General features: G+C 35.5%; 1 protein-coding gene and 1 long non-coding RNA gene across 10 annotated transcripts in view; both read right to left on the bottom strand.

Moving 5' to 3' along the window:
- The window catches only part of Tomosyn (tomosyn), a 214,073-nt gene that overhangs the window by 76,725 nt on the left and 114,897 nt on the right, over window positions 1-22,451 (bottom strand). The window lies entirely within an intron of this gene.
- Window positions 1-22,451, bottom strand: part of LOC128671834 (uncharacterized) — a 118,234-nt gene that overhangs the window by 6,147 nt on the left and 89,636 nt on the right. The window contains exon 5 of the long non-coding RNA XR_008404881.2: window positions 22,281-22,381. This is a non-coding gene — a long non-coding RNA (uncharacterized LOC128671834). The remainder of the gene's footprint in view (window positions 1-22,280; window positions 22,382-22,451) is intronic.

A 22,451-nucleotide genomic window follows, 5' to 3' on the forward strand; every position in this document is an offset into this window, starting at 1 on the left:
AGTAAACTTTGACAAGAGAATCAAGCGAAACAGCGGACCTATGTACGAAACCTATGGAGGGACATACGTTAAGTCCGCTGTTTCGCTTGACACTCTTGTATTAGTTTCAATTTGTGTTCTTATTTTTGCAAATACTATAAAATTATTACAAACAAACAAACAAATCATGTATGTAATATTTAAATATTTATTTATAAATATTTAAATAACTAAAGCCATGTCTGTACAGACAAACGCTGCCTGGTGGGCGTAGGTGTCTACGCGCACCAGGCAGCGTTTGTCTGTAGGTTAATGTTGTAATCTATTCTATACTTGTAATAAATTTTACAGCACTGCCAAAATACATCCTTTGCGGGCAAACTTTAAACATTAAACAAATAAAATTAATGTACGGTCCGCATCGCTATCTAGCGCGCGCAAGCACGCTTGATCCTTGAAGTTATAGCTCATTACACCGCACCGGTGGTGTGGTGGTGCCGCTCAGCGCGCAATATATGATTAGCTCCGCCGTTTATGAGGCCCTGGTACATCGTATTACCTTTATAAGTTTATGATAACCGAGTAATAATGATAATGTTTATTTAAATATTTTTTTTTATTTGCATGTGTGGGACTTGAAAAAAATGAAAAATGAAAAATTTATTTATTAGTAAATAATTGTTACATGACATAATATTGTGGGCTGACACCCGCTGCAGACCCCCTGTGCTGTGGGCGGCAGGCTCCTCAGTAGACATTTTACAGAGTTATTTACTGTGGTATAAGGACACTTATTATTTATTTATATACTTATTTATTCAAAGTTTATTTATGAAATCGGTAGAATGGGCGGAGTTAATGCTAAAAGCATTAATAACATAGCGATTATTATAGTTTGAATAAAATCATCTTAATTAAATAACTAGATAAAAAGAACCATTTATTTTTATGTACGTAAATAATCTATTTAATATCGTATGTACATTCTTTATTAAACTGATGTTATTTCATTCAATTTGGAAAATGTCATCTTAATATAACTTCAAGAAACGAGAGTAAATTATTAAAATTTGTTATAGCGAGAAAAGTATAACGGAACGTTATTACACGGAGCTGCCGTGAAAATATGAAACGTCTCCGTCAAATGAGACGTTCTTCGTCTCGGCGACGCCCACGCCACCTACATACACGCTTGTTTCGCGTCGCGTTAAATTAATTTAGATTTAGAACGTCGCGCTTAAAATCTTAATTCACCTCTACATAATTTTAAATTACATTCGAAATGCGGGAATAAGGTCGTGGTAAAGATAATTGGTTTTTGCAAATATAGCCTAAAATGGATAATTATTTTATGGAATATGGCAACAAACAAGCAATTGAGTCACCAGATGGTAAGTGATCACCGCTGCCCAGAAACAATTGCGATACTAGGGGCGTCACAGGAGCGTTGCCGGCCTTTCAAGAAGTCGTAGAATCATTTCTCCAAGATTCCAATGTCTTTCGCAGGAAGTTGATTGACACGTGGCGAGAATTTTCTTTTAAAGACATTAATTGTTTCGTTTATTGTATTTTAGGCCGTGAATTTTAATATGGCTTATCTTGAAGACTGTACCACAAATAAAACAATAATTTTGTAAATGAGTTTATAATTATACGTTAATTAAAAATACCGCTTTAAAGTATATTTATATAACCCCGCTTTAAAGTATATTTATTTAAACTTATCACAACGAAAATTACTCGAAACACATAAACGGTAGAGTTAAACTTTTATGCAGTCATAAAGCGTCGAGTAATAATGAGTAGTGAGCTCATTTGATGGCGGACGAATTAAGTGCAAAGTTTTCCCTTAAAGCTCTATTTTAAAGCTTTCTAGAATATCCTGGGATGATAAAGAGTTCTTAGTGCTCTATGTTAAATTGGAGTTCCACATTGTCACAATACAAACTTTCTCTTTTCTAAGAGGCGGTAATTTATGGGTGTTTCTCAAAGCGTTTCGGCCGCTGCGATCGCGCTGTCATTATATTTTTTCAAATTTTAACAAAGACAAAAGTTTTTATCAAGAGAATTACTTTTACTATCTGACTTTAAAAGACAGTAGGTACTCCATTAAAAATCATAATAAAGCCAAAAATACACGAGAACTACATATAAAATGAAGAATATGTCGAGCTTTCATAGTTTGCAATTAATAAGCATCATTAAGAGAATTTGGTCCTATAACACCCGTCTCGAAAGCATTTAACCTCAAACCGACCCGTAAATTTAACATTGTCACATTGTGGATCATAAAACTTTATTTTACGTTCATATTCTTGTTAACCGAGCAACGATCATTTTATGTTCAGTGTTCTATACTAATATTATAAACTTAACCGTATATTTAAGTATTGAGTACAATTTTATAAATGGGTGAATTTCACGACAGTTTAAACGCGTCGCGTGGCGTTACATTAGTGTCGCACATTTTCTTTTTAATAAAAAATATATTTTTTTAAAATTAAACATTTTTAAAATTAACATTGTACCAGTACTTTACTTATTTATAAAATAGGATAATTACATTAATTAATGTGTATGGTACAATTTAATAAACACTAATGATAGCCAGCGGCGACGTTCACATCGCTCGTTCTAAATATCGCATTTGGGTGAATTCACCCAAATGCGATATTTGGAAACTTTTGTTCACGTCAACATTCCTGTAGTTCATTACATTTTAAAATGTAATTTTCTTCTCACCGGGACTGAGATGACTTTGGTTACCGTCTAAACCCAGTGCAGAACCCTAAAGCTAGTTCCAGACTCGCCATTAGAGTGATGTGGTCTGTGAGAATATAATGGAATGTGAGAGTAATCGCGGGAGTGCCGTATAGAGGACAGCAGCGACATCTGGTGGCTTTCCATCACTTGCTTACTGTCGTCCATGTAGAAAATATATCTGACATCACATATTTTAACATGTAAGGAAAGGGGCTATAGATAAGACAAAGTGTGAACCTTGTTGAACAAATCGTTTTTTCCTTGTCGCGTATTTGTCCAACACGTCGTTTTTTATGCTAACGTCAAATTTGTAAATTAATGACAGTCACATTAAACACGACAATATTAAATACGATAAATTGCATAATTCTTTAAAATAAATAGGTAACCATTGCTGTCTTATATAATTTGTATGTTAGAGATTTATTTATTTTATTGAATTCGGAGAACATACACTGTAGTGACAACATAGTATAACTTAATGACCATTAACATATTCTCATATAATACCTATTAAAGAAATGTCGATAAAAAATCAAAAATGGCAAACAATTTTTCTTTATAACCTGTAGAAGGGGCACAAACGGATTTTAGGCCTTAGTGAATTGGCAATAATGGCCGCGTCGCACGGTAATCTTGTTCCAGTTTGTTCCCAACAACAACTCGATATAGCCAGCCCGGCACAATTCCTTTGCCGGAGCTAATTTGTGCCCGTCTTGTTGCCCGCTTCCCGGAAACTTTTTACTTAAACTCCACAGTCTTTGCAAAAACAATACTTTTCTTGAAATGTTTGTGTACATTTTTCTTTTATTTTAGTAGAACTATTTGCCAAGCTTCACTTCATTTCATATTTGTATTTTCGTCTGTTTAAAATCACGTCAAGATTTTGACCTTTGTAGGTGATTTTCAGGGACTTCAAAACGCGTTGAATAAAAAATGATCAAAATCTATGTCATTATTAGCCTAGAAATTAGTCAGTAAATCGGTATAGTATCTACGAAAAAGCATTTACGTGTGGGCAATGAAGCGCAAAAGTAGTAAAAATAAAAACCCCATACAAGTCGTAATACCAACAATAAAAAAAAAGGACCCGAAGCCAAGGTCACGTGTTGCTTTCACTAGAAAGCAGTGCAGCGAATTAAAAAAAGCAATAAAGGGTACACCACACCACACGCGCCTGCGGTCCCCCTTTGTGCCCGCTCGGCGCAGCACAAAGACCACATTTTCATATTCACAAAGAGGAAAGAGAGATGACACAAAAGACACGTCGTTTTACAAAAAGCACATTGTTGTTTGAATTTAATTAACGGAATGAACTCCGTTTTTGTTTATGTAATTGGACTGACCGCTTAGTTGGAATGAGCACCTGCATTCTTGTGAGCTATGTTTGAACTAGGTATATAATAAGTAGAACAGTGTGGGTGATATGATCATATTAAACACGAGAACAATAAAATAGAAATACAATAGAGAATTCTACATTTATACAATAATTAAATAGAAAATTGTAGTGTTTAAAGTTAGTACATCAAATGTATATGTATATATATAATCTCTGCTTCACAAAATTGTATTGCAACTCCAATATTTGGACTAAGTAGTAACAGGCAGAGGTCGTTTCAGAATCGGACATCGTATAATATGGTTCAGCGGAGCGCGCCAGTTGCCAATAGCGACGTCCGACCGTAGTTCCCAATTAGTGGCGCCACCGTCGCGTGAATTTAATTCAACATGGCTGCCCTCCGACGGACCATGTGGAGTCGCCTTTATCTGAGGCGGCGGGAATAATCCGATCCGAAGTTTTTTTTACTGGAAATTAAAGCCTTACAAATGGTAACTTTCATTAATATCTTTCACAGACACTATCCGCTTAGTCTCTTAACTAAGCTATTCAATCCTTTACAGGCTTTGGAAATACTATTGTCCACAAGAAGAATGTTCTTCATGGTCATATTTCCTCATGGCTGAGGGTCGCAGTTATTACGTGACATGAAAAACACACAACAACTTTCTTGGCACTATTAATGGAGTGGTTTGCCATTGCCTTCTCCAGTTTACACAAGATGATAATCAACTAGATTGCTCACGATGTTTTCCTTCATCGGAAGCAAGTGATGGTCAATGAAAACCACTATACATGATTTAGATTGGTATACAAACCTGACACGGGTAGGATTCGAACCTGGGATCTTTCGGTCCACAGGCGAGCGTCGTAACCATTACATCACCCGGTGGTGACCCACGAGAAGATATGGTGCTCCCATTCCACAGGCCTCATGTTGTGTTACCATCTTCTAATCTAAGAAATATCATGACAAACGCATTGCAGCAATCTTTTCTACACCATTTTCCATTCAACTGTACACTGCATACATAGCTGGCATATGCTGCATTTGTATGCAAGACATAATATTAAAAAAAATACTTAATAGTGACGTTAGTATCAAATAATGATTTTATTGCTAACACAGAAACCAGAGCCCGCTGTTCCAAGCAAACAGACTCGGCAATATGCATATTTTTGCATAATTTCACGATACAGTTACATTATGTTGTTTTCAAAACCGTATTTGCATAAAATTACAGAGATATGCTAAAAGTTATTACTGAAAATGTAACTTTAAGTGGGAAAACTTGTATTTTTAGAGGCGTTATATTTCCATAGCTTTTGTGTGTATTATTTTGTGTGTGTGAGGGATTCTATTACGGATATTAAAGTAGCAAATTGAAAAACCGTTAGTATTAGAATAATTAATCAGCGTAATCAGCCATTTAAACGTCCCCACGGTTGAGGCACTGACCTTCCTTATGGATGGATAAGTAGTAAGGTGTGTATCAGAATAATTTGGGTTTATTATAGGCCTAAAACCGGAGTGTTATTTTTCCAGGATTCATGGTTATATATGAGTTTCTTTTTTCTACAAAATCCTATTCTTAACATCACCCCGTGTCACATTGATTGTGTGACGTCATTTAAAAATAATATGGCAGGTAACTATATTATATTCCATACTTTGCAAGCAAAAAAAATTGGATCGGTATAATCGAGCGGGGTATCATTAAGGTTTTGAACATGAAGGTGATCACAAAAATACACACACCTTGTACACACAATAAAAATGTTAACTGAAACTTTACTACATAGGCGCACAGTACAATAAATAGTAATATAATTCAGAGTAAAGCAGTCGTGTATTCTTAGTTTTTGTAAATATATTAGTCATTATTTTGTTACGAAACAAAAACTTACAGACATTATGGAAATTTGTATCTCGGTGCTTGGAACAGGTATCTCAAGGGAACAACTAAGCTAATACCTGTTACCAATTTTCTCTTTGCCATTTAATTCAAGACTTAATTAGGATTCAAAATTCCGACCCGTATTTCTCTGGAGACCGAACTTGTTCGTAACTTTAAATGCAAGTTATCAGCTCAACTTGTGATAGTGTTCATTATTCAAGAGCTTTCTATATTTTGAGACGAGTTGTTGTACCCATTTGCAAAATGCAGAATTAGAAAATTTTATTTATTTAAAACCTTTTGCAGAAAATTACAAAAAAGTATGCACAAATGGGGGACTTGCGCAAGACAACAACACAAGACAATTTTATATTTAAGTGTATAATTTATTATGATCGGGACGAGCCGCTGGTATAATTGATATTTATCTCGATCCAGTGGCGCAGCGCGTTCATCATGCAGAAGGTTTCGCCTTCGAATTCGACCCAATTTTCTCGTAATTAAATTTGTGATTGTTGTCGCCAGTCAATCACACCCTCGTCTCACACTCGGTAACTTGATTTTACTGTGAATCGCTACTAGAAGTTATGCTATTGTAGAAATAAGTTTAAACACGTATATTTTGAGTTACAACAACTCCTAATATTTTATAAAATTCATTAAGGTTTAAGGTTCATTAAGAACAAATAAGCAAATGACCGTCTAGAGACAAGAATATGTATCTCTCTCCCAACTTTGCGTGTTCCCGATGTCCGATGTCATCGGGGCTGTGACGCCGCGAATACAGTCAGCATACAAACCAAACTTTAAAAATTTGAAGATTCATCTGCGATGTTACACATGGTCGCCTATAGCCTATAGCCTTTCCTTGGGTATCCTTAAATAAAGCCAGCCAGCCACCAGTCAACTTTGTCCTGCGCGCCTTTATTTAGATAACATTGCGTTCGTCTGCGTGGGTTATAATTAACGTCAAAGTTAATTGATGCAACCCGCCCTAAGTATTTATTAGCGTTCCACAAAAAACCCTTTACAATGTATATAAATATATTGTTGATAGTATGGTTATTTAGATATTGGCTTCGCGATAAATCGCAATTTCGCGTGTCCACCCGCCTACTTCCCGGGCCAGACTTTTCAGAAACTGCACGCGATTGGCTACTAGCTCTTTAAGGCCGCACCCTAGCGCCACCATCACATTTTTATCAAAATACTTTTATTTCTTCAGTTATAATGGAATTGTTCAGTTTGCGCTAATAAACTAATAAACAAGCATTAGCTGAGAAAATGTTGAGCGGAGTTTTACTAATTTTGCTGACATTAGTGGAAAACATATTTGATGTTTAAATCACATTAAGTTAGGAAGTTCCCAGCAAGTTCCCGACTAATCCACTAACTAGTGGACCGACAACTCGATGACGTAATCGCATTAAATTCTAGAGAAATTTTACAGAAATATGTTGAGAGATTTCCAGGGAAACTGATCTACATAACGGCAAAACAACGAAGTTAAAGCTAAAGTTTTAATTGAATTAAAAGAAACGATAGTAACAAAGTAGTAAAATTATTTAATTAAACCCAATAATTTCGAACAGACGTTATTGTCATGAAGTTACTAATTAACCCGCGATTTCCATTAAAACCCACGTAACATCACAAAAGGTTCAAATTTCATCTGCACTAGACGGACGATTTTAGTTCGATGACGAAACCAAACGCGTAGCCAATAATTTCGAACAGACGTTATTGTCATGAAGTTACTAATTAACCCGCGATTTCCATTAAAACCCACGTAACATCACAAAAGGTTCAAATTTCATCTGCACTAGACGGACGATTTTAATTCGATGACGAAACCAAACGCTTAGCCAAAATTAATTTGTTGATTACTGATTTAGGCCGCGGGTTATGTGAAACAAACCAGTGTTCATAATGTTGCGACTTGATAATAGCGTGAAAAGTGATAGGAGATTAGTGCTTTAAAACATACATACGTTATACATAACGTCAGTCAATCAGTGTAAATTTTCATATCTAGATCACTTCTCGCGTGATCTAGTCGATTCGCAGTGAGATGCAGCTAAACCAATAACAGTGCGCCATTGTGACGCAACGACATTCACAAGTGATTGGCTGCGTCTCACTGCGAACCGACAAGATAGTGAAAAGTAAAATACAATATGTCAGTGCCGATGTCATCATTTATTGTCGTTGAAAATTAACTTGAAACTAAGTCTACCGCCGACTTGTAAAGCACAGGCGAAAAGAAGCGGCGCGGCAAACTTCACCGCGGCCTTTTCTATTAATACTTTTGAATCCTATTTCCTAGGAATAAGGTTCAAAAGCATGACAGAACTTTTGCTGGTGATCGTACAATAATCCTGCCATTAGAACCTCATAAATCATTCGATAAGGCAAACGAGGACAACTGAAAAAGTCTTCATCACTTTATCAAAATTTCAAAAGTCCTTAAGTATTAAAAGCTTTCAAGCTGGACAGTGTGGACACACGCTTAAGCGGAACCGGAAACGGGATCGTTAGTAACAGTAGAGCTTTAATCACAGCCTTTGCTCGCTTTGTTGCAGTGAGTAAATTAATAATTTTCAGCGCTCGAATATATCACTCACAATATTGTAGTTAGTTTAAATTACATTTTAATTATACTGTATATTATGATGAAATTTAATTATTTCGCTTCTGAATGGAAAATAATTTTGTTAGGTATTAACGTTGTTTTGTTATTTAATAAAAATACACATAATATAATTCATATTCGATACTAATTTTATGAAGAGAAATTATTCGCTTACATTTTAGTATTGTTGCTTCAAAAACTACTATTAAATACTTATTTCAATGAAATTTAGGAGTAAAATTTGTATATGAGAGTTTGGTATTTTTGTTTGTAATAATAAACTCAAAACTGCTGCACCGATTTTTGCCGGAAATCAACATTGATAAGACTATCGTATCCTTTTGCGACCGGCTTATAAAAACATATGACCGACATACCTAAAGCCGTATCTCTTCATCCTGCACATATCGTAAAAAGGGATCCAATGGATGGGCTAGGGATTCTGTTTTCTATACGGGCTTACCAGAATTATATTATTTTGTGATTCCTACCTAAACCCACCTGCTTCGGCTGTGATAGATACAAACTAGAAACAACCAATTCATTCATATTATTTTTAGGAAACAACGCCACCTGGTGGCAGATGTAATAGGGTGTTTTCATCAAATGTCATAATCTATGTGTCAAACAAAAAATTATATAACTAGTATGACAGTGGGCACAAGTGACGTCACTAACATTGAAGTCGAAAAGCGTTTTAATTATACTTTAATGAGAACAAAACAATACTAAATGTTTTAATTAAAGTGACATTTGATTGTCGTGTTTTATAAAGTAATATTTCATTTTGTACCCACAACTACCCTCTTGCGACATACGAATGCTAAATCTAATATTATAAACAGATACATGACAAGAAAATATGGAGGAAGAAGGATTGAATCCGCCTCTCAAACGACTAAATCCGATTTGACGATCTCACGCCGCATCAGAAAACTGAGATACAGGAAATCCATTTTACATATTTTTTTAATATTCAAACTCGTTTTCGACTTGCCTTGCCTTGAATTTCTACAAGAAATTTCAAGAAACTTGGCAGAAATCGCAATAATTTCATTACAAAATAAGCATTGAGTAGACGCTAAAATCACATTTTTTTTGTTTTAAAAACAATTTTATTAGCAAAATTCAGTCACAAAAATATTGAAATAGAATTTTAACATAAAAAAACGACAAATATGTATGCTGAATAAGTTAACTTATAATAATTATAAGTTGAACCGTCGTCAAGACCAAAATATATCGAATACCAGATGAAAACACAAAAAAGAAAGTTTTTTACAAAGCCAACGATAACCAAGCGTTTATCGGAAACGAAACACAACCATTAATGAGAGTATCAGTGAGACAAAGGATATCGAATTTTAACTGACAAATGACAAATAGGAATTCGTTTGATGTCGCTTCACAACAAATAGTTGATCAAATACAGTGGAACGTCCAGCGCAACATAATTAAAACGCGAATCAGTCGGCAGTCGAAATATGCGATAATGAGAATGCGAGGTTTCAATATGTTGAGCGAATGTTTTTGATGGAATTTCTCGTTTCGTGTTCATATTTGATACATACACACATTTGATACATGGACATAAAATCCATATAAAACAAAGTTTGGCGTTGAATCTGTTTGGAATTCGTTTAACTCAAAATTTTATTTCAAAAGTATCTGTGAACTTTGAGAATATAATCAGTACTACAACGATATAAGACTATAGTTAACGAAAAACGAGCTTTTGCCTGCAACTTCGTTTGCATTGAAAAGGGAGGTAAAGTACGAGTGGTGGTAAAGCGGACAAGACGGGAAGAAGGAAATTCAAAATGAACGAGTGAATGAAATGTTTGAAATGTTATGCATAAATAAATCACTTGATTTTGAGAGGAGAAGGAGAGCAATTTTTGACGTGACAACGTCTTAAATTAGGTTGCGGCTGGGAGTCACTTATGAAAAAGTGTAACGCCCGGTAACGTTACGATGAGTCACCGAACGAGAGAGAGGCCCGCCGAATGCCTTGCGTCTCTCTCCCACTCAACTATGATCGGTCTGCCGCGCGCGTAAGAAGACGTTGTCACGTAAAATCTTCGCCCGTAAAACCGACTTTACAGGCAACCATTTTTAGTGCAGAGATTTTAGTGTACTTATGTATAAAGAACCTCTTAGCATAACTTCAAATTTGTATTTTTACAGTGCAATTCCCCAGAAACCATTTTATGTGGCGTCGAGCAGTCCTGCAATGTCTTCTCTCTTCTTCCCTGACGCGGTGAGAGAGGCAGAGAGAGCCGCGTGTGTCTTATGATAGATTATCAGCCACACTACCAATAAGAGCACACGCAAGGCTCGCCCTGACTCTTCCTGCATTCTTCTTGCTTTCTTTCTTCTTTGCTTTCTGAGTCCCTTTTTTCTTTCTTCCTCTTTATCTTGGGTTAAAGCACTTAAGTCTTCCTTAATGATCCCAAAATATTTGAAATATATATTCTATATATTCACGGCAACATACTGTAGTGACATTTATATTATGTGATTGTGTCATATTTTTGTAAATATTAGGGTGAGTTACTCCAGTCAATGCAAGTAAGAAATATGCAAAGTAAATTTTGTCCAAACAACAGGCAGTGCACAGGTTAAAATTAACATCAAAGTTGACTGATGCAAATCACCCTTAGTTAAGTTAGTGAACGTGAAATAAAAAAAACTTGAATTTTGAAAATAACAGTGAGATGAAAAAATTCTGGAATCGAGTAGGGAGCGAGGCGTGGGGTCGCTCACCAAGACAGTTCTCTTAACCACTGAACTTTTATTGTTAGTACTACCAACTGGTGTAAAAGCAGTCGTGTGTCCGCCACAGTTACATTTATTTTAACCATAAGTGAATTACAACATGTAAAAGTAACAGATATTAATCATGTTCACCAACTCTCAACAAAAACCCATATTACAATGTTCATTAACGATGTTTCATTAAAAACGTTCGTACATCAAAAAAGGAACTAATAAATACTAACAGAGCTTTCAAAAATTGAAAGGAATTGGTCAAAAACATCCACAAGAGCTTTCCAATAAAGCTCTCTGTCAGAGTTATTCGTTTATCGGAAATTCTACCGATATTGTTTCCACACAGGGAGCTACGGTGGAATTACTGACTTTTTTGTACAAAGTATTTCAGAAACAATGTTTTTTTAAAAGTATATTTTGCTCGTGTTAGTTGACTACTTTAGGGCGTGAGACGCGCGAGGGTTTATCTGCTGATGTACACATATATTTATTTTAAGTATATTTTTAAGTCTATTTTTACAATTTTCAGTTTAATCCGACCCGCATTTCTGTATTTCCTCGTCTAGCAATTTCCCAAAAGGTTGTCTGGAAGAAATTGCTTACAGCGGATAAGGCCGCCATATATCATAATGTCATGCTATGTGTGATTTTGTACTTATGTATATGTATTAATTTAATTATCTATGTAATTAATTTGTGCAATAAAGAATTTTTGTATTGTATTAATATATAAGATAGTTTAAATGAATAGAAAAGTTATTATAAAATTGCTGCTTCCAATTATTGGAGCACACAAATAGAGCGCGAATGGTGACGAACAAAAATCAAGTCATTAACAACCAAAGATAAAAACAACAATACTCAATCATCGACAATCAAAACTACTTTTTCTCCTCCATTGCTAAATGTAGAATGAAAACTTAGGAACAAGGATCCTGTGGATGGAGGATGACCGCTAAATAGAATAGTCGGGGAAGCAATCGACAATATACAAAGAGTTATGGCTATATATACTATCTTACTTAGAAGATGTAGTTACGATTCTTATTATCCAATTTATTCATCACTAGCTTACGCCTACGACTTCGCCCGCGTTATTTTCCCACGGGAACAGTCCGGGATGATGGGTAACCAATACATGTATGCAATATTTCAAGAAGATTTATTGAGAGGTTAACAACTGAAGGGGTAACAAAGTAACCTATTTTCGCATTTATTATATTATAGTTGGGATTTATTAGAATGATTCAAATCAGATTGATTTAATAATGGCGACTAACGACATGCCAAGTGGTGTAATTACGATACCCGTTCCCGCTTTGAGCTTCAAATAAGCTGTCCCCTTTGGCATTAAATTCAATTTGACTGATGGTTGGGGTGATCGTTTGACGTAAATGTCGATTTATTAGTGACCCGCCCTGGTTTCGCACGGGTGAAATATTATATGCATGTCATATACGTACAAAACTTCCGTCTTGAAACATTTTGTCTATTAAAAAACCCCACGTCAAAATCCATTGCGCAGTCTTAAAGATCTAAGCATACATAGGGACCGACAGACAGCGGGAAGCGACTTTGTTTTATGCGACGTATATATAATGAAGCAGGACTTCAGAAGCACTTCCTAAACTTGTGCTCTTCGGCTCATTTCAAAAGTATTTTTATGCAAAACTATCCAAAAATTATAATCTCCTAATATAAACGAGAAATTCAGCGCAGCATTTAGCGTATCTAGGTCAAAATCCAGGAACTTACACCAAATATTTTAGCAAACCAGCTAGCAGCGGAAATTAACTGTTAGTTTTTAGCGCACCGCAATTTCCGAGATTGAGCTCATACACACACATGCATATTAAGCCTTCAGCGCGCACACACATAAACATATAATTTTCAGTCTAGTTTTCAGAATAATCTCGAATGCCGGAAATTGAACCGCTTAAGCATTCAGCTTGTACTTAGAAGCTGAAATTCCACAAGTTGATAACTGCAATCTCACCCGACATCCTACGTAAGCGACGAGAAGATGTAAGACACGATATGACGCGTTTGAGTGATTACGGTATACAAGTAAATATATTAACTAAGTCTAAAAGTAAGTATATACTCTTACGTTACGAGTTTCTGTGTGTAACAAAGTATTAACAAAAAAACATGTACGCACATACTATTGATAGAAATGCTGGTGCGGAATACAAATAAGTAATATGTAGCGATGCGCGTGTTAATATCTGTATTAAAAGTTCGTGCGTTACTATTCAAAATCAAATCATTTATTCAGAAACTAGACCTTCATAGGCACTTTTTTACTTCAAACTTTATATTAAATAGTCATTGCTCAAAAAGCTACAAACTACTGGCATCCATTAACGTTACGTACTACATTACTACGTACATTTTGTTTGAACCGGCTTGTGACTGGATCCTTCCTATGCGAGCCACCGCATTTTTTAAATAATTTTTCTAATTCCTCCTAAACCGTCAACAGATGCAGGCCTTTAGAGAAATATAAAAACCTTAATTTAACCAGCAATTAACCGGAGTGATTAACATAATTTGTAAAGCTCGTAAAAAGTCCGAACAAAAGGGCGGCTTGTTGCCCACGGAACAAACAAGCTATCGGGGGCTTTTGAAAAATAATCACTTTTAAATTGATATCAAAAAGTTTCTCACTCATCGTCGGAGCCCAGTCCGAATTTATACTTTTTATCTCCAATTCGCACGATCTTCGCCATTCTTATCATAATTTTTTAATGAGTTTTGAGATTTCAAATGTGGTATTAACTCCTGTCAAAACTTAAGACGTTAAACATAAAGTATAGTCTCAATATATGAGTTTAAATAGAAACTGTACGTAATAAACTCAATGATTAATAACCAGAATACCATCGCAATAGGAACAAAAATATATCGACAAATCATTGTATTAAAATAAATAGTAAACTATTTCCCGTGACATATATATAAATTGGAAAATGATTCTCTGCGAATAAATAAAATTATTTTTACAGTATAAATATGGGGTGTTATAGCATAACAAGCAATATAATACTGACTGAAATAATTTTCTTTTATTTATATTTGGCCATACAAAGAGGAAATATCGCCAGCCTTCTGGGAACTTTACCGCACGACGACGGCGATTTAGTGTCAATTGTTTATTTAAATTAATTTAATAATTATTATTTTAGTTTTAATTTCTAATTTTAACAAATAGCTTAAGTGTGTATGTGTAGTTAATTTTATATTCGATATTGGCATAATATATAATTTGTAAGTTTAAACTTCTTTATAATTTACAAATAAAAAATATACTGACTGTGTTAGAAATACACGCTCGTTATCATAAAATTTTACGGTATTGCGAAATTATTTTGAACCGGCGAATATCGTGCACCACTCGTGAGACTTCGTATAAATTGTTGGGTAATAGTATCTAGACTTGCATTTTGTAACAATGTTTAATTATATATATGTGTGTGTACAGAACATAACAGTGTAAATATAATTTATGCTTTTGCCTAATTAGTGCAGTTTTTATGTAGAATCACAGAATCAGAATAATTATTCTGGAAAGGACACAAGTTTGGTTAGCCATAAGGTAATCTCAAGTCAAGTCTTGTTAAGGGAAATCCCAACTAATCCCACTAATATTGCAAATTCATTTAGATTAATTTAAATAAGTTACTAACATAGTCTTAAGAACATTGTTACTAGCATTTACTATGGATTATGTCCGAAATTATTATTATTAAATGCGAAAATAAGTTTGTTAACTCTTCACGAATTATCTACTGGACCGATTGTTATGATTTTTGGTACACGGATAGAAAATAACCTGGAATAACACATAGGGTACTTTTTATCCCGAAATTCCCACGGGAGCGAAGCCCCGGGGCGCAGCTAGTTAACGATATAAATAAATGTCGAAGTCACACGATATGACTCTGTTTTCGCCCCGCCCATATATAAATAAATAATACTATGCCACTAAAGTCGTATAGAGCGTGCACATAGATAAAACTTGTAGCACATTCAGATAAGCATTTCCCTTTTACTGTCTCCACTCTCGTTTCCGTACGTATTCCGTACAAAAACAAAAAATATCATTTTACTGAATATAATAATTTTGGAGCACATTTTACTTGGCGCCAATCTCGAGCGATCCAACGTAAGCCAACGTGTCAAGTGATTAACATAATCTAACACTGCAGTCTGCTATCGCGTCTGAAACGGCCGAGCAGATGTGGATATATTGGGTCAGTGCTGCAATAATCTTAATGATAGACAAATAGCTACAGATGCGCAGTTGTGATAGTTCATGATGCACATAGTAATTTTGCATATCAATTGCATATTAACACATTGCAAGGTAAGTTATATCTCTTTGACGCTGTAATTACTGGAACTTCGATTTGTAAATTGCACGTCATTGCACGTTCCAATACTGTGAGTCTAGATAACCAATAATCGGTTAAAATTGTAAATTGGTAGCAAAGCGATGTATCTTCTATGTGAATAGGACGCTTTTATTTTATTTGTTAACAAAATCGTGTGCGTTTGACATCAGCATGATCGGAAGCGAAAATGAATTAGTTTGCTAAACGCAAGCTCAAAAAAATTACTATTCACTCCTGCCTTGAAGATCCCTAATTGATTGTAGGATGATAGCAACGCTGACGTGTCGCTCGCTGCGAAAACTATTTTAATATTTGAAATTACATACATCATTAAAAATAGAAAAATGTACCTATATCAAACATGTGATGTTGCGACAATTGATACTTTGTGTGAAATGGAAACAATACAGGGTTAAGACAATTTCGTTCAAAGCATTAAATTTCGTTTATCGATCCTGTCGCGAAATATGAGTTGAGACAATTAAGTTAAGGAACGTTTGATATACGATATTTTGTGTAAAATCAATTGCTTACCAAAACTGAGCCCTTGTTAGATCTTGGGTATTATCGTAATTAAACCTAACACGAAAAGGCTATAAAATATTATACCACTCATAGCAGACACATGAAGTTATTCAAATTAATGATGTCCGCAGATTTAAATATAACGACGTTGTTTTCGTTGTTGCTTTGCAATGTGGTGCGTCTCCCCAAACCACGACACACTTATCGTCCTGCCCCATATGACCTACCACCTGCACAATGAAGGACCTCTTTTGATGGTATTGTATTGGTTCACCACAAAGTTAGCCGACTCGACATGCTAAGAAGAAGAATATGTGACGTTCCAATATCTCACAGCCAAGGTAGGATTAGATAGACACAAGTTAGCCGCAGACAGACACCCTATAATAACATCAATGTAAATCTTTTAAGAATTCTACTCAACTACGACTTTAGTCCCCAACAGGACTTATACTCGTACAACATAAATTTATTTTTTTGCATTCAAGAAACGCCGACGATCAAAAGGAGTGTTATCTAGCAAATCTTTCGCGAGATCGTAAGATATTCTGAAGCTATGGCGCAGTGCGGATTCTTCCCACAATTCCCAACTTTTGTGCAGACACACAACTCATATTCCGGTCTCCTTTAAACGTTAAAGTTTACGTCTCACTGATACAATTGTTTGTTAGAGCAGTTTGCTATGTAATAACAGTTTAGAATTGAGTAAAAATTTGCACGGTATTAAGAGAGTTTTACCCGAAATAATAATGATTGTATATTAACATTTACCAAGAATGCTAAAGCACTTAATGAGACACGATGTTTTCATATGAAATAACATAAAATTACTATCACTACCTAACATAAAACAAACTTGGTTCCCGATGACTATCCCTTAGATCTTTAAAACCACGCCAACGGACTTTGATGCGGTTTTGATATTTATGATTTTTTAACTATATTGATATCATTTATTATTGATTACAAGAGAAAGCTGGATCAACGAATAACAAGACAGCATATATAGAAAAATACTAACGTAGAGAGAAACGAAACTTGCAATCTTTATCAATATAGGAGAATTTATTATGTCGGGCGGAGATGATAAATCAATTACGAAATCAAATAAAATACAAGACAGAACACGAAATGGGTATTAATGGATTTCAGACACAAATAACAAACATACGGCAGCGTATATACCGTTTCCATTTGATACGCAATTTATTTCATGTCAGTTCAAACAAAAAGAATAGCAGGTAAAAATCACAAGCGATATTGTTTTGTCGCACCAGCACACTGTGAAATACTTTTTATACCACGTTATTTACACCACAGCCCTCTATATTAATAAATTGGGACAAGACCACGGGTGCCCACTCCTACCCAGATGTCCAGTTGAAGTCCACAAAGACGTTAATTCGTGGTGCGCGTATGCCTGCGTATAAAATAAAATATTTATACAAATACATTCACACAATGAAGCACGATAATCAAATGCAACTTTAATTGATCAATTTTACTTATACTAACATTTAGTACTTTTTGTTCTCGTTAAAGTATAATTAAAGCGCTTTTTGACTGCAACATTTGTGACGTCACTTGTGCCCACTGTCATACAAACCCCCATACAGTTTGTTTGTTTTTGACACATGGACAAAAGTATGGCTTTACTTGTTGTACATTAGTGAACGAAATGAAGCGGTGGTGGTGTAAAGGTTAAAACGCCCGCCTATGGGTCGAAAAGTCCCAGGTTCGAATCCTACTAGTGTCACATAAGTTTGTATACTAATCTGACTCATGTAGTTTTCATCGACCACCACTTGCTTCCGGTGAAGGGAAACATCGTGAGGAAACCTGCACACTGGTTGATTATTATTAACTCGTGTGTGAAATGGAGAAGGCAATGGCAATGGCAAACCACTCCATTAATAATGCCAAGAAAGTTGTTGTGTGTGTTTCATTCCACGTAATGACCACGACCCTCAGCTATTGAGGAATACGACTATAAAGAATTGAAATGAAACGAATAATTTTATTTCAGACTAGACCATATTGGGTAATAAATAAATAAGTATATAAGGACAAATCACACAGATTGCGCTAGCCTTAATGTAAGTTCTAGACTTGTGTTATGGGATACTAACTCAACGATACTATATTTTGTATATATAGATAAACATCCAAGACCCGGGCCAATCAGAAAAAGATCATTTTCCATCATGATCCGACCGGGGATTGAACCCGGTACCTCACGGTTCAGAGGCAAGCACTTTACCATTGCGCCACCGAGGTCGTCAGAAAATTTATTATTTTAATCACTTGGGTATCCATTACCATTGTACGTATTACCGGGCTCTTCAAGGCAAAGCCAGCGGAGCCTACATCCGAATAGCGGAACATAGTGCATATGAGGATTACGATCCTCAGCAATGAGGACACGAGGCAAGGAGGAGGGCGTTTACAAAAAGACTGGTCACCGGCTCCCCCAGAGCTGAGAGTCGCGCCGAAAGCCCAGAAGGCGGCTTTAGTTTCTATTCAAGAGCTTTTATGATTCTTACAAAGTTTCCCTCTCAGAGATTTAGGGTGTGCCTTATCTTGATAATATTACCTTACTTGAAAATTTGTTTTTGTGCGGGACACTGAGCCAAAAAGATAATATATAATCTGTGAAAATAATAAACGTGTGCCGTTGAGTGGTTCATTTTGCCAATTTTCTCGTACATCTTTTTACGAAATGAAATTACTAAATTTCTAATACTATTTAAAAAAGGAGAAATTTATAGGCCTTTTCCTGCTCTAAAAAATTACAATAAGATATTATTTCCTAACAATAAAGTTAATAAAAATCTCTATAAGTTTATTATAAAAAAAAAATTGTACGTGTCTCTGAATGTTGTCTATATAGTTATATAATTTGTGGACACCGCGCAAAATGACACCTAGATATGTCACGCGATTACAAGTTACGGTGGAGCAAAGAAACTCGCATGCATAAATACTTGAAAACATAACTTCTCTCCTTTTTGAACGGTTGTGTACAAAACCCATCGATGTAAATCAGGCCCAACAAGTAATACAGCCTAAATAAGTTAAGGCAAACCAAGTTCAAAGTTACAAAATTAAAAAAGAAGTGAGAGTTCGCCGACATTTCAGATTCGGCCGAAATTGGATTGGAACTCGATGCCGATAAATCAAAAAGTTTTGACAACAAATCACGTTTGTAATTTAATATTCAATTTTGATACTGAAATAGTTTTTTTGCCCTGAAATGTCTCAGTAGTGTCGCGTTGTCTTGACGGTATATTTTCATAGACCACCACTTGCCTCCGGTGAGGGGAAACATCGTGAGGAAACCTGCGCACTGGTGGACAGTTTAGTTCACTAGTGTGTATGCGACTACCTGCCACTAGATGGCGGTAAGTAGTCCTGAAGTCATGTCAAATGCCTCTAGGCGACTTGAATAAAGTCTGACACCAGTGTTAACTATAACACATTCGATATGACGAGTAATCGCAACTATGATCTACGAACTAAACGCTACGAAAGTCGACATCTTTTGTGCTACGAACTAAATTCAACTGGTTATTTATTACTGTTTAGAAATACTTACAGCTAAGTAACAAAAATAAAGAAGTGACTCGAAACAGAGAGCCAATTAAAAGTCTCCGCGGGTAACACAAACACTACACTATTTTCAAACCAACAAATGTTTTATTTGTTACATTAATGCATTTGACTACTTGTTGTTGCAGACTGCATTACGATTATTCTATGGCGGTCTATTTCATGTAATGGTAGATTAAAGATATACAAAAATAAATGAATAAGTAAATATACGAGTATCAGGACAAATCACACAGATTGAGCTAGCCCCAAAGTAAGTTCGAGACTTGTGTTACGGGATACTAACTCAACGATACTATATTTTATAACAAATACATATATAGATGAACATCCGAGACAAAAAAAAAAATAAAGTAACGAAACAAAAATAATAAGTGAAAAATTAATAAACTTCAATAAAATCGCGTCATTACGAGTTGACAGCTTATAAACCTACCAAAATTACTTGCACCGCGGCACAAAATACTATGTGGGGTAACTTGCGGTCGACTGTACTAGCTGAGTACAATCACTAACGCTAATGGCGTCAGATATTATTCAAGTCGCCTTAAGGCATCTGACATAACAATGTTCCGTTGCACCATAGTGTCAACAGAACTTTACCGCATTACAAGTTGATGCATATACACTAGTGAACTAAATAGTTAAACAATAGATCGGAAGAGGTGCCTTCAAGTTGTACTATTACACGATATTACGCGCTACGAAAAGCGACGTGTCCTATTTTCAACGGCAAACTTCTAGGAAATTAGTATTTTAACTATCTGTTTCGTTCGTCGTCCAAAACTTATTACATTTGACATTAAAATGAGCTCTCTCAGAGATGGAGTTGTTTGAATTGACGCGCGCTACGAGTTATTGTGGCTACGTGCTACGAAGTGCTACGAAGCTACGAGGCTATTGGTTCGTGCGCCGAAGTTCTTTACGCGACTTCATTATTTTAATGTTTGTTTTGTTTTCATTTGTTTCATAATCGTGAAGAAAATAAGACTGGACATCAGAAGACAGGGCTGACCGAAAATTAGATGGGGAGATGAAATCTAACCCTAGGCTCATAAACAGATCATAAATAGATACTTACTGTACTTAGACACAGTGTAGCGCCTCCCTAGTGTGCTTGTTTTATATTTTTGTTTTGAACTTTTAAGTAGTTATATAATTTTAATTTTGTAAAGGTGTCCTCGGAAGACCAGCGTTGTGGTCATCACCGCAACATTATGCTGAGAGGAAGCCTTTTTGGTATACACAAATACGCCCAAATTATGAAATCCTGTATATAAATACTTAAGTTTGTGATATCAAATAAAATCATTTTCTTTCTTTCTTTCATAAATAGTTGCAAAACATGTTTGCGAGGTGAAAATATTCCGCCGATAAAAACAAAGTACAGCCAAAAACAGAGAACAATAAAAAATTCCATCGCAATTCGAACGCTTCCATTAAAATTATACGAATTTCTTTCAAAAAGTGGTGGGAATCCCCCGAATTCCTTTACAATTCCTTTCAAAAGTATGTGGCTGTTACGAGTACCGCTAAGCGGATTTACCCGGCGTCCTATGTGAGCGACAAACGCCGTAATATACGACGTTATTCGATGCTTCAGTATCATTAGTCATTTACTCGTGGCCGTGTTATTGCCGTAATCACACATATACGCATAGCGTAGCATTCTGTTATGTATGGTGTCGTCGTTCATCTAGGACGATGGAATAAGCATTGTTACTACCACAATTCGTATAATAATAGGTACTTTAAAAGTATTCTTCAATAAGTAGGCTTGGTTTGTTAAGAATGAGTTAAAACCATTTGCTTAAATAAATAATTGAACTTATATATTTTATTAATAATTGAGCTGATAAGATTATTGTTTGGTTAAATTTTAATAACATAAATAAATCTTGACGACCTCGGTGGCGCAGTGGTAAAGTTCTTGCCACTAAACCGAGAGCTCCCGGGTTCTATCCCCGGTCGGGTCATGATGGAAAATGATCTTTTTCTGATTGGCCCGGGTCTTGGATGTTTACCTATATATGTATTTGTTATAAAATATAGTATCGTTGAGTTAGTATCCCATAACACAAGTCTCGAACTTACTTTGGGGCTAGCTCAATCTGTGTGATTTGTCCTAATATATTTATTTATTTATTATCTTGAGAGATGGCGACGTGTAGAACCGACGTGTACGTGTGATCTGTAGGCTAGTACCAATTCTTACCTCCTATGAATGTCATACTCGTAAGAGAGGTGAATTCCCATTCGCGTCAGGCAAAATGACAATAATAAAGATATATTTCTTATAACCTTGGCGTAATCAGGAACGCGCGAAAATTGAAGAAGTAACAATATGAGAACTATAATCTTACCAAATATTCTTCGGGTGATTTTGCATTGTTTACAAGTCAACGTAGTATTCAGGAGAGATGAGACAGAACACTGACAGATTGGTGGTACTCATGATTATTACCTGTAAACAATAAATCACATATTTTAGTCGAGTTTAACTCCTAAGAGAAGTGATAAGATAGCGGATTTAT

The sequence above is a fragment of the Plodia interpunctella genome, chromosome 8 (genome assembly GCF_027563975.2).
Source record: "Plodia interpunctella isolate USDA-ARS_2022_Savannah chromosome 8, ilPloInte3.2, whole genome shotgun sequence".
NCBI lineage: Eukaryota > Metazoa > Arthropoda > Insecta > Lepidoptera > Pyralidae > Plodia > Plodia interpunctella.